This window comes from Dipodomys merriami, unplaced genomic scaffold (assembly GCF_024711535.1).
Source record: "Dipodomys merriami isolate MVZ:Mamm:240054 unplaced genomic scaffold, mDipMer1.0.p SCAF_2235, whole genome shotgun sequence".
Lineage (NCBI taxonomy): Eukaryota > Metazoa > Chordata > Mammalia > Rodentia > Heteromyidae > Dipodomys > Dipodomys merriami.
The window spans coordinates 2,651-13,195 of NW_027203644.1; the positions used below are offsets into that span (position 1 = coordinate 2,651).

Consider the following 10,545-nt stretch of genomic DNA (forward strand, 5'->3'; position numbering starts at 1 on the left):
AATTTTTCTTTTTTTTTAATGGAAATGGGAATATACACTGAGTGCATCAGGGAGTAGGTGATAGTTTGGATGCTGAGTTGTGGAATACACTCCTGGGCATGGGTGTCACTTGCCTCTGAGAACTTGTGTGAGGATGCGTCTCCACACACAGCTTCACAAAACAATGCCCATAACTTGTATGATGTCATAGCCATCTTTCCATAGCAGCAAATAGGTGTCAGGCACTGATCCTTCTCTGAGGTGGACTAAGCAACACAGAAAGGCACAAAGAACTAGAGGAAATGACTGCTAGACACCAGACACCAGCTTCAAGAGCTGTCCTGACCAGAAGCTAGGATAAATTGAGCTGGAGAAGGCTGATCCCCAGACAAGGCTCCTGAGCACTAAGGACCAGGCACTATTATAGGTGTTGGAGAAACAATTGAATGTGGTTCTCTCCTCATAAATTTCATGCTCAAAAGAAAACCAGAAATCATAATGATAATTTCTATAAATCAGAGATATGACATTGGTAGTTTGGTGGCAACAACTTCAAAGTGGGTATGTGAGGACATATCCCTGAGGAGGAGATAGTTAATCTGACAGCCATCATCCGTGCAACTAACTAGAAGCAGATACTCCAGGCAGTAGGAACAGCAAGTACATCCCTCAGTGATGGGAAAGGACATAACTTGCTTCAGAAAAGGAAAACATCACTGATGTGCTTGCTTGTGAAGTAAGAAAAAAAGGCACAACAAAGAAAAAAAGTCAGACATGAAGATCGGAATAAATTATATAGATACTGGATGCTGCTGGTTACAAGAAAAAAAAATCTGTTATTCTAAATCTGACATGACCCACTGGAACCAAAGTGCTCAAATAGTAGCTAGACACATCTGATTCACCTAGAGAATACATTTAACATGTGATTCTAGCCAGGCTCTGGTGGCTCACAACTGGAATGCAAGCTACTCGGGAGGCTGATATCTGAGGATCAGGTTTGAAGCAAGCCCAAAGAGGAAATTTGGAAAGACTAATCTCCAATTAACCACCAAAATTATGGACATGAAGCTGTGGTTCAACTGCTAGAGCACTAGCCTTGAGAAAAAATTAAGGGACAAAACCCAGGCTTTAGGTCCAAATCCCTGGACTTCAGAAATCAAAGAAGTCAACAAATAAAATTTGGTGCTCAGTCGATCATCACTTAGCATTCTACTTCAATGTATTTGGTATGAGCCTAGGAAGTTACATCCTTAGCAAATGCTCTCCCCTCATATTCTGCTTCATTACCAGTATTCAAATCCCTGGTATTACCAAAGTCTCCTCCCAGTTAGCATAGCAGTCTACCACTGGGAATTAATAGATATATTTTTATTAATCATAATCTATCCAGACACATCAAATGAGTAATAGCCACATTGCATTATTCTGAATGTTTTTGCTCCCCCTTTGAGTTAATAAGCCTTACCATTAAAAACTATAGAATACTTATTAAATTAAATCAACAGTCATCATTCTCCCACCCAATCTTATAACCTAAGTTATGTGGGGTTTTTTTGTTTCTTTGATGTTGGTGCCCTGTATCTTGTCTATACATTTCTCTAGCTTTGGGAGGTGAAGGGAAAAAAACCAAATGCTTAACTAGGGATACAGTTTGACCCATTTTAACAATGAGATCAAGACACTATGTTCAAAAACGAACTGTACAATTTAGGCAGGGAGTGTGAGGGGGGATGGAGAGGAGTAGTTGTGGAGGTGGAAGGGTAGGGATGGTAGGGAAAAAACAAAGGAGAAGGTAACAATGCTTGAGAGGAAATGAACTCATTACCTACCTTATGTAAATGTAACCCCTTTGTACATTATTTTTACAATAAAAAACATATTAAAAAAGATGAAAAGAACCAGAAATAAAACTACATACTTACAATCATCTGATATTCGGCAAAAGAGCGAAAGATGTAATGTGAAAAAAAAAAAAAAAAAACATAGCCTTGCCGGATGCCCTTGGCTCATGCCTTTAATCCTAGCTACTCAGAGGCTGAGATCTGAGGATGGTTGTTGAAAGCCAGCAGGGCCAGGGAAGTCAGTGAGACTCTTAGCTCCAATAAACCACAAGAAAATGGGAAGTGGAACTGTGGTTTAAGAACTAGCCTGAAGATGAAATGCTGAGGCCCAGAGTTCAAGCCCCACGACCGACACACACACACACACACACTGACACACACATACACACACACACACACACACACACACACACACACACCACACTTACACACGCATCATAGCTTCTTCAACTATTGGTGTTGGGAAAACTGGACATCCATAGGCAGAAAACTAGAAGTGGATCTCTGCTTCCACTAACATCAAGTCAAAATGGATTAACTACATTAAAATCAGCCAAACTACTATAAGACAGAATAAGGGTGACATTAGAACTTATAGGTACTGAGATGCGAGCTGGGCAGCTGCACGCCTAGCAGTTGCACTCCAGATCCCGCAATCTCGCACTGCGTGCCTCGACCTGATAACCGCTTACTCCAGTTGGCCCCTGCAACAGGCTCCATGCATTGGGCGCACCCCGCGCTCTGGGCAGCTCTGCTCACCGCACTGGCCCTGCTCCATGGGCCGCCTGTGAAATGGCCCCTTAGTGCGCTGAGAGCCCTGTGATGCGAACTCCCTGGCCCAGTGCATGCCTCCGCCTGCCACACCCACGTGTGCAGAGCTGGTGCGCGAGCCAGGCTGTGGCTGCTGCTTGAACTGAGCGCTGCGCGAGGGCCAGCTATGTCATGTCTACTCCGAATGCTGCAACTTGGGGCTCAGCTGCCAGCTGCCACGGGCCGAGCCACGCCTCCTGCAGGCGCTGCTGGACGGCCGGGGGTTCTGCGCCAATGCCAGCGTCCCCTGGCCGCCTGAGCACCAACCTGCTGCCGGTGCCCTCTGCCTCAGGAAATGCTAGTGAGTCGGAGGAGGACCGAGGCACGGGGAGCATGGAGAGCCATGCCCCGCCCAGCACACATAGGGTGTCTGACTCCAAGTATCATTCCATTCATTCATATCTAGACACCATCAAGAAAGGTCACGTGAAGGACAGCCAGCGCTACAAAGTCGACTATGAGTCCCAGAGCACGGACACCCAGAACTTCTCCTCAGAGTCCAAACGGGAGACAGAATATGGTCCCTGCCTTAGAGAGATGGAAGATACCCTGAATCACCTGAAGTTCCTCAATGTGCTGAGTCCTAGGGGTGTGCACATCCCCAACTGCGACAAGAAAGGACTTTATAAGAAGAAGCATTGTTGCCCCTCCAAAGGCAGAAAGCGGGGCTTCTGCTGGTGCGTGGACAAGTATGGTCAGCCCCTCCCAGGCTGGGACAGCAAGGGCATGCACGACATGCACTGCTTCGGCATGCAGAGCCAGTAAACCCCACTGCATCAGTTAAATTGGAGCTCCAATACGCTTTACTTTGCACAAAACACTGCCACGGACAGAAAAACACCTGGCTACAGCTTCAACTTATATTTCTTTTTGTGATGAACTGGTTTTTTGTGTGTGTTTTTTTTTAAAGAAAACCAAAGTTTAGACAGATTTTTGAAATGTCTATTGTTCCTTTAAATGGTAAACTTGAGCATCTTTTCAGTTTTCAATAGTCAGAAAAGAAAATTAATTTCTCTGTTTCTTTCTGTAAAAATAACTGATACTCCTGCCCAAAGCAGCGGACTTGATCCCCTTCTAGAATCCTCTCCACATCTGCCCACTGGAACACCTGACCTTCTGCCCCCCTCACTTCAGTGGCTATTGTAGAAGACACCTCCTCGTTGCCCTCCACCCTGCTCAGGCCTCATGGAGAACAGGAAAGTCAGAAACTCCAGTCACCTGGCCATCTCTACCATACACGAGACCCCTGGCCATCCTGGTCCTAACTTTGATTCCAAGGCTTGGAACCCTGGACGACAAAGCTTCTTCATTTTCTGCAAGTGACCTGATCTGCTTGGAAAATACTAGAGAGATTGAGGTGGAATCTTAACTGACCAAGAAAGTTCTATAAAACTGACCAAAAAGTTCTAGCACATTCTGGGAAACTTGTAAATGCAGATCTTTCTGACCTCCCTCCATCAGGCAGCTTTTCAAGGATGGAGCCCAGTGGAAGGCCGAGGGTTGCCTTGGCTGTGGTCCAGCAAGGCATGGGGAAGGCTGGGAATGTACCCACACCTCACAGGCCTCACCAGTGATGGAGTAATCACTCTGGAGACAACAATAACAACAAAATGTTTTCTAAATTAACTCATAGTTTGGGATTGAGGATACTAAGCTATTTAAAGGCAAAAGTTTATTTTCACCCCTCATCTTTATTCTTGATCTAACAAAACAATGGTGTTTAATGTTATCTAAACAGGAAAGATGAACAGCTTGTTGAGAGAGCCTCATAGGGACACTGGGAACACATAGAGAATAACTTGTGTTCGTTGAACTTGGAGTCCAACTTATACTTTATAATTCACACATATATGCAGAGAGAGAGATATGTTCTCAATGGTTAACATTGTATACAGCATAGCCCCATTATAACAAGATCCATACTAGATAATCCTAGATAGTGTTATAGATACTAGAAGGTGTAACTATGGCCGTGACACGGAGAGGACACTCAGTCCAGGCTGGGCTTTTCTATCCCCAAGGCCAAACCCATGGCAGTGTTTGGGGTGTGGCGATTGTCCTGCCCTACACTGCTCTCATTAAGAACAAAAACAGGTCTCAAGACAGTCTGCCTACCTATTACAAGCTTTCCTTTATTTTTTAAATTTTTTTTGGTGGGGAAAGTATTTTTGAAAAGTTTTGTCTTGCGATGTATTTATAAAAGCAAATAATGTTTTTACCATTAATACAATAATTTAAAAAAAAGGACTTATAGGTACTGGCAGGAACTTCCTGAATAGAATCCCAGGGGCACAACAGATAGGAAAGAGATACAACAAATGGGACTACATCAAAGGAAAAAACCTACACAGGCTAGGGAAATAGGCAGTAAACTAAAAAGACAGCCAACAAATTGGGAAAGATTTTTACCTGCAATACATCAGACAAAGGGCTAATTTTCAATGTATACATGGATCTCAGGAAACTACCCCTCCCAAAACTAATAAACCAACCACCAAATGGGCAGAGGATCTAAGGAGAGACTTCTCAGAAGAAGAGGGAAAAATGGCAAAGAAACATATCAGAAAAGGTTCATCATCCCTGGCCATGAAGAAAATATAAATCAAAGTAATCCTGAGATACCATCTTACCCAAATATCTTGAATTCAGGCAACAAATGTTGGTGGGGAAGTGGAGAAACTGGAAAATGGCAAGGACATTTGCACAACCATGTTCCTTGCTGCTCAATTCACAGTGACAAGAAATGTACACAACGCAGATGCCCCACAATAAATGAATGGAACCAATAATTATGCTATCTATATACAATGAAATTTTACAGAGCCATTAGAAAGGATTAAATAATGTCATTTGCAGGGAAATGGATGACACTAGAATAAATCATGTTAAGAAAGTTAAGCCAACATCAAATTGACAAATGGTACATGTTCCCCTGATATGTGGAAGAAAGGTTTAAAACACAATGGGATTTGACATACTGTGCAGGACTCTAGGCATCATATACAGTAAGAACAGAAGAGGAAGCCTTTGGAGAAAATAACCAAGTTGTAATACCCAAGCACCATTTCTATATAATACTATATATATATATATATATATATATATATATATATATATATATATATATATATATATATATATATATATACTGAATTGAATTGCAATGATAAGGAAACAAAGGATCTTTTCTTAACTTGTCTTTTCATTTTCTGATGAGTCTGTATTCTTCACCTAATATACACGGAAGATGGGGGAAGGGCACAGAATTAGTGGGAACTGGGTGGAAAATTGCAGCAGCAGAGCCCTCTGGCTGTACTGGACATTGATGAAAGTGAACCATGCAAATCGAGGGTCAAGATGGGAGGGAGGGTATGGAAGAGAATGGGGGAACAGATAAGATTATGTAAAAGGAAGGAAATGTACTAATTACCTGACATACAGAAAGGTAACCCTGCTCTATATCACAGCTAAAACAATTTTTTTTAAAGAAGAGAGTTCCCAAATGAGAACATATGAGAATAGGAAAATACAGAGCAGATAATTCATTTTTATGTCCTTGGTACCTGACAGTTTCAATCAGTAGCTATTGTCCTACCCACTGAGTCATACCTCTAAACCCAAATGTCCTTACAATATTCAAATTTTTCATTCATTTCTTCATATTTTCTATTTACTTTTTGTGGTGTGTTTGTGTTTGTGTTTGTGTGTGTGTGTGTGTGTGTGTGTGTGTGTGTGTGTGTGTGTGAGTGTGTGTGTATAAGAAATGGAGTTTGATCGCAGGATCTAGGTGCTATCCCTGAGTTTCTTTTTTGCTCAAGAGTACACTCTACCACTTGAGCCAAAGCTTCACATCTGGTTTTCTTGAACAGTTTATGGGAGATAATGGATTCATAGAGACATTTTTGCACCTCTAGATTCAAATCATCATCTTCAGATCTTAACCTCTGCAGTAGGTAGTATTATAGGCATGAGTCAAGGCTTATGGCTTATGAATTGTTGTCCCTTTTTAAAAAAGCTGGTGCCAGTGGCTCATGCCTGTAATCGTAGCACCACAGGAGGCTGAGATCTGATAACTGAGGTTTAAAGACAACCTGGGTAAGAAAGTCTGTGAGAGTATTATCTCATAAACTGGTTAGCAAGAAACCAGAAGGGGCACTGGCTCAAAATGGTAGAGTGATAGCCTTGAGCACAAAAGAACAGGGACTGCCGCCAGGCCCTGAGTTCAAGCCACACATATAAAAAATGTAAAAAAAAATTGCAATCACTTGTAATCTCAACATCCTCAATTGGTGGTTCATTTAAAATTAATTTGCATCTCACTTTGTACGTACTTGAGAGGGAACTAAACATTTTTCAAAAAATGAGCAGCTGGGTTCAGTTGGCTCATGCCTGTAATCCTACCTTTTCAAGAGGCTGAGAAATGAATATGGTGGCTTAAAGACAGCCTGGGCAGAGAAGTTCCCATGAGACTGGTATTTCCAATTATCCACTACAAAACAAGAAATGGCACTGTGGTTTAAACTGGTATGGTAGAGCAAAAGAATTCTGGGACAATACTCATGGCCTGTGTTCAAGTCCCATGTCTGAAGGAAAAATAGAAATCAAGGCTGGGAATTTGGCTCAGTGCTAGAGTGCTTGCCTTGCATGTTGAAACTTTGGGTTCAATTCCTCAATACCACATAAGCAGAAAAAGCCAGAAGTGACATTGTTGCTCAAGTGGTAGAGTGCTAGCCTTAAGGTAAAGAGCTAAGGGACAGTGCCCAGGCCAGGGTCCAAGATCCATGGTGGATAAAAAACAAACAAACAAAGATAGTTCAAACATTTAAATGATGTGCGCGATAGACTATACACTAAAGATGAAAGATTAAATTAATGAATTAATAATTAAAATGATCAACATTATTTCGATTTTGTAAGTGGTGAATATAGCAGAAAAAGTGATAAGAAATAATGATTCATTTCTAACCACTCATATTGTTTTAAACTCATTTACTACTTTAAAACTAAAGGGGCACATTAGTATCATTTTACAGAAAAACAAAAGTTGTACATGTATTTCAGCCTGAATTCCACATTTTATAATTTTCCTTTTAGTAAACAATCAGTATCTTTTCATATAAAATACCTGTAATCCCTTTATTTAGTACTTATCATTCCAGTATTTGATTATATCATAATTCCTCCCTTACTTCTTTTCTTCATATCCTTTCTTCCTTTCTATACTAGCAGTTAAATTAAGGGCTTCATGCACTTAAAGGTAGGTCCTCTAAAAGGTGAGGCACATGCCGGCTGTTTTTGCTTTAGACACTTTTGTTTTTGTTGGTCATGTGCCTTGAACTCTGGGCCTGGAGACTGTCCTTGCAATTTTCAGCTCAAGGCAAGTGCTCTACTGTTTGAGCCTCAGTGTCACTTCTGATTTTCTGGTGGTTTAATGGAAATAAGAGTCTCACAGACTTTCCTGCCAAGACTGGCTTTGAACTGTGATCTTCAGATCTCAGCCTCCTGAGTAGCTAAGATTACAGGCATGAGGCACTTGCACCCAGCTCTGATTTAGCCTTATTTTTTTTTGGGGGGGGGGCTGAACTCTGGGCCTGGCCACTGTCCCTCAGCTCTTCAGCTCAAGGCTAGCACTCTACCACTTGAGCCACAGTTACACTTCCGGCTTTTTTTTTATTCTGCTTATGTAGTGCTGAGGAATCGAACACAGGGCCTCATGCATGCAAGGCAAGAGCTCTAACACTGAACCACCTTCCCAGCCCTACTTTATCCATTTTTATGGCAGGGTTTTCTCTTTATGACCAGGCCAGCATGGTCCACAATCCTTCTTTTTACCTTTTCTGAGTAGAGGAAATATAAAGCACAAAGCATTGGGTTCAGATATTGATTGAGATCCAAAATTTTGAATGTTTCCCTGGGCTAGGGTCAAATCATAATCCTCTCTGTATCAGTCAAGACCCAGCAGCTAGCATTTCAAGTATGAGCTCCCATGCATGGCTCAAATTTCTGACAACTAAAACATATGAACAAAGTTTTAATAATTTTAAATGTTGAATTTGAGGACAACGAGTGTTTTTAATTGCCTAGTTTCAAATTTCATCAAAAAACCCAAATATTAACTTTTGATTTCCTAGATTAAATAAGTAGATCAACTTTTAAAACCAACTATTTTAAGAAAAAAGGCTAGGGATGGAAAGTTTGCTCAGTGGTAGAGCGCTTGGCTTACATGCCTGAGGTCCTGGGTTTGATTCCTCAGCACCACATAAGCAAAAATAAAAAAGCCAGAAATGGCACTGTGGCTCAAGTGGTAGAGTGCAAGCCTTGAGCTGAAGAGCTGATGGACAACACCCAGGCCCAGAGTTCAGGCCCCAGACTAGACCGCCCACCTAAAAAAAGGCTAAACAGTAATCATTCCTACCCCCCAATGTCGATGGCAAAACAGTCTATATGCACAGGAGTGAAAGCCAGGCTGTAGGCAATCACACCATCCATGCTCTTATATCTGATTTGCTTTGGAAACAGGATTATTCTTCCATTCTACTTTCTACAAAGATGCATGATTAGCAAGCATGATTTAGAATGAGAGTGGCCTCATACTTCATGTTCCAAGTAGGAGTCTTGCATTCTGTATATCACTCCCATAAATCTACATACTGGACTTGGCTGTATTGTTTCAATGTTGTCTTTTTGTAGTCTTCTATTTTGTATTGAACCCTTATACTTAAACTCAGAACTTCTCTTTCTCCTATTATTGCTATTGTTTCCCTTATTGTTAGCACATGTAAACTTGGGAAATAATGAACAGCACGTACACTCACAAAAAGAATGTTCTGAGAATCTTCTTCCCATTTAAAATTCGCCTTAATTTACAGAGAACTTAAAAAGTTTGAACTCAATGTACTCATGTATAATGTATTTTTAAGCAATATAAATTTCATATTTTCTCTTTACTAAGTTGTCTCTGAAACACGTGTTACCTCAGGTCCAAAGGTGTCCTAGTGTTATTTCAGTGAAGCCAGAAAACATTCATTATACCTCAAGCAGCACCATCGATTGTTACTGGAAGTAACCGTTACTGGATATGAAAACTGAAACCAGGAGGGGAATGGAACATAGAGGAATAACAAAGTTCAATTACCTTGTATTTCCTTTTTACTGTACAAGAAAAGTATCCCAAGGTTTGAAGGAAACTCTGTCCCTGGGTTTTCCGAGTGTGCTCTTTACTCATATAAATTTTTTCTCTAAACTTCTACTTCAGAATATTACAAAAGGAAATAATGTACCATTTGAAGGCCAGCATAGAACAAAAGGAAATAACATTGTTTTAAAAGTGTTCTCCTGCAAAGGAACAAAGACATGGAGGTTTTAAAGTGACTTATGGATGGATATTTCACCCCTGAGATGATTCTCTTGATGCAGGAGTCAGTTATCAATTCCTTGGGTCTGGTCCTGAGTTCTACAGAGCAAGGAGGATTCCAAAAAAGCAGGATGCATTGAGTATGATCAGCAAAAGGAGCCTCTTCTCTGACCAGTACTCCTTTAAGGAGGGTCCCAAAGAAATATCTGGGATTTTTGTTTGTTTGTTTAGTTTGTGATGGTTCTGGGGCTCGAACTCAGAGGCTGGATCCTGTCCCTGAACAGTTGTCTTTCCTGCCCACCTGCCCCCAAAGCTAGTACACTACTGCTTGAGCCAAAACTCCACTTCTGGTTTTTTGGTGTTTAATTTGCGATAAGATTTTGACAGACTCTCCTGCCTGGTTTGGCTTTGAATTAAGATAGTAAGAAAGCTAAGTGGTATTAATTGTATAGTCTTCTCTTTTGAAACAAGAAATATTAGATGAAGTTTATTGTAAAGCTAATATTTGACAATTTTTAAAGGAAGAGAATATGTCTAGCAAAGAAGGCATAACTTAAA

General features: G+C 41.0%; 1 pseudogene; it reads left to right on the forward strand.

The window, feature by feature from the left end:
• Nucleotides 1–2,541: 2,541 nt before the first annotated feature.
• LOC138835043 (insulin-like growth factor-binding protein 3 pseudogene) lies at nt 2,542–3,476 on the forward strand (annotated as a pseudogene).
• The last annotated feature ends 7,069 nt before the right edge of the window (nt 3,477–10,545 follow it).